Below are 3,405 nucleotides of genomic sequence, written 5' to 3' on the forward strand. Positions count from 1 at the left end.
TGAGTCCTCCTATCAATGAACATGAAATATCTCTCCATTTACTTTGGTTCTTTGATTTTGTTCATTAGAGTTTTGTAGTTTTCCTTGTATAAAGCTTGAACATATTTTGTTAGATTTATACCTAAGTATTTCATTTTTGAGGGTGCTGATGTAAAGGATATTGTGTTTTTAATTTTAAATTCCACTTGTTCATTGTTGGTTTATAGGAAAGCAATTGACTTTTGTATATTAAAGTTGTATCCTGCAACCTTGCTGTAATTGCTTATTAGTTGCAGAAGTTTTTTTTTTTTTTTGATTCTTTGAGATTTTCTACATAGACAATCATGTAATTTTTAAAAATATCTTCTGATGTTCTCCATTTCTAGCTTAAATTGATTATTTGTGGCTTTTCTCTTTTTTTCTTGATCTGTGTCTTGGAGAGGTTTCTCAAATGTATTGCTTCTTATAATGAAACAACTTTTGGTCTTGTCAATCCTGTCTATTTTATGTATGTTTTCTATTATATCAGTTTCTATTCTTATCTTTCAGTTTCTTTTCTTTTATTTAGGTTTGTTTCACTGTTCTATTGCTAACTTCATGAGACAGATGTTAAGCTTTTTGATTTCATCTTTTCTTCTTTTGTAATGAATACCCTGCATTTCCTTCTGAGAATGGGTCTAGCTGCATTCCACAATATTTTGATTATCATAAGTTAGTCAAATAATAAGTATACTTATTAATTCATATATATATATATGGAGATTTTCTAGGGTTTTTTGTTAGTGATTTTAAGTTTAATAGAATTGTAGTTATAGAACATATTTTGATCATTAAAATCCTTTAAAATGTGTTGAGTTTCCTTGATGACTTAGCATATGGTCAATTTTTAACAATGCATAGTGTGTGTGTGAAAAGAATGGGTATTCTGCAGTTGTTGGGTACTGTTTTCTACAAGTCAATTAGTTTAAGTCTATTAATTAAAGTCTATTAAGTCTATTAATCATGCTGTTCAGATCTTCAAATGTTTACTGATCTTTTCTCTACTTCTATCATTTACTGAGAAAATTGTGATTGTGTTTTCCACTATGATTATTGGCTTTTCTACTTCTCCTTGTAGTTTTATATTTTATTTCTATATTTTGAGATTGTGATATTAGGTAAACACAAATTAAGAAAGGATTAAAATGGTTGACCCTTTCTTTTCTTTTTTTTTTTAAAGATTTATTGATTGATTGATTGCTATGTTGGGTCTTCGTTTCTGTGCTAGGGCTTTCTCTAGTTGCGGCAAGCGGGGGCCACTCTTCATCACGGTGCGTGGGCCTCTCACTGTCGCGCCCTCTCTTGTTGCAGAGCACAGGCTCCAGACGCGCAGGCTCAGTAGTTGTGGCTCACGGGCCTAGTTGCTCGGCGGCATGTGGGATCTTCCCAGACCAGGGCTTGAACCCGTGTCCCCTGCATTAGCAGGCAGATTCTCAACCACTGCGCCACCAGGGAAGCCCAACCCTTTCTTATGTTTACCTCTTTGTCTCTAGTTATGTGTTTATCTATTTTGATACTAGTATAGTTTAATTAGCTTTTTTTGTATTAAACAATCATTAAGATTGCAAGTTGTGGGCGGCAGTAGTGTCAGTGGTGACCACGGCTGTGGCAGCACTCCAACTCACTCCTAGCTCCAGTCTCCACCATAGAGCTGGGGAGAGAGCCTCCGCCAGCAACCCAGGGCAGCACAGGCACCCAGACCCGAACTCCAAGATGGGAGGCAAGTTGAGCAAGAAGAAGGGGTACAATGTGAATGATGAGAGGACCAAGGACAAAGACAAGAAGGCCAAAGGAGCTGGGACAGAAGAGGAGGAAACCCTGAAGGACAATGAGACCCAGGGTGCTGCAGAGACCCCAGAGGTGAAGGAGGACAAGGAGGAGAAGCTGGAGAAGGAGGCCTAGGATTCTGCCAACAAACCTGAAGACAAGGAAGGTGAGAAAGACAAAGAGGCAGCCAAGGAAAACACTCTGAAGGCAGAGCCAGAGCAGATGGAGGGAGCTGAGCAGAAGCCGGAGCCCCCAAAGGATGTTGAGCAGGAGCCGGCGGCTGCCTCCGGCCAGCTGCAGGTGGCAACGCCCCCAAAGCTTCGGAGACCTGGGCTGCTGAGTCCTTGGCCCCCACCAAGGATGACAAGAGCAAGAAGGGAGAGGAACCCACAAAGCCTCAGGCTCCTGCAGCTCCTGCCGCGCAGGAGACGAAAAGTGACAGGGCCCCATCTTCAGACTCAAAACCTGGCAACACTGAGGCTGCCCCATCCTCCATGGAGACACTGGCAGCCACGGAAGCACCCAGTTCCATGCCCAAGGCCAAGCCCCTGCAGCACCCACAGACGAGGTCAAACCTGCCGAGACCCCGGCAGCTAATTCCGATCAAACCTTAGCAGTGAAAGAGTAAGAAGGACAACCAATGGAACGAAGAATACCGCTTAACAACAACCTGTCTCTCTGTCTCTGTCTTTCTGTCTCTCTGTCTCTCTCCTATACTAACTTGTTTCAAATTGGAGGTAATGGTATGTATTGCCCAAGAACAAGCCTGTGGTCCCATCAAGGGAGGTAGGGTGTTGGGAGAATCCAAATAGTATTTTTGTGGGTGAATACCTAATATACTTTCAGTCAACTCTACCAATCAGTGCTGGATTTTAAAGATCAATGTCTGAAAGTACAGTACATCTTTTGTACCTGAACTGCTGTTACATGCACTCCACCACTAAGATCCGCACATCTTGTCTTCTGCAAGGGGAATTGGGAGTGATGCGTTTGATTCTGCCCGCAGGGCCTGTGCTGAGGCAATCGGATGTTTATGAAGGCAGCATTTTCTGTTTTCTTTTTCATTTACAGCCTTTCTTATTTTGAAATTTTGTTAATGTTGTGGATGAATGCCAACTTTCAGACAGCCTGCTTAGCCTGTTCACATGTGTCTTGATGCCAATACTCCATTCTTCCTTCCCAGGTCTTTTTGGGAGTAACAAACATTCTTTCATCCTACTTAGCCTCCCTAGATTTCTCATGACCAGTTAATGTATGTCCATGGTTGGGTGTACCTGTAGTTCTGTTTACTGGTCAGTGGAAATGAAAAAAAAAAGTCTGCATTCATTGCAGTTCCAGTTTTCTCTTCCATCCTGTGTCAGAAACTCCAACACACCACTGATTAGAAAATGGAAAAAAAAAAAAACAAAAAACAAAAAAATGTACAACAGATGCACTGAAATTATATGTAATTGTATAAATGGTGCAACAGTAATAAAGATAAACAATTAAAATAAAAAAGATTGCAAGTTGTATCTTTTCCACCCTTTAATTTTCAACTTTTTGTTCCTTATTTTGAGATGTATTATTTATAATCAGCAAATAGTAAATTTTACAAGTTCAATATGACCACTTTTGTCT

General features: G+C 40.4%; 1 pseudogene; it reads left to right on the top strand.

Annotated features, from left to right (window-relative positions):
- Positions 1-1,731: 1,731 nt before the first annotated feature.
- Positions 1,732-2,413, top strand: LOC132352024 (brain acid soluble protein 1-like; annotated as a pseudogene).
- The last annotated feature ends 992 nt before the right edge of the window (positions 2,414-3,405 follow it).

Source organism: Balaenoptera ricei, chromosome 17, assembly GCF_028023285.1.
Source record: "Balaenoptera ricei isolate mBalRic1 chromosome 17, mBalRic1.hap2, whole genome shotgun sequence".
In the NCBI taxonomy this organism is placed as follows: domain Eukaryota; kingdom Metazoa; phylum Chordata; class Mammalia; order Artiodactyla; family Balaenopteridae; genus Balaenoptera; species Balaenoptera ricei.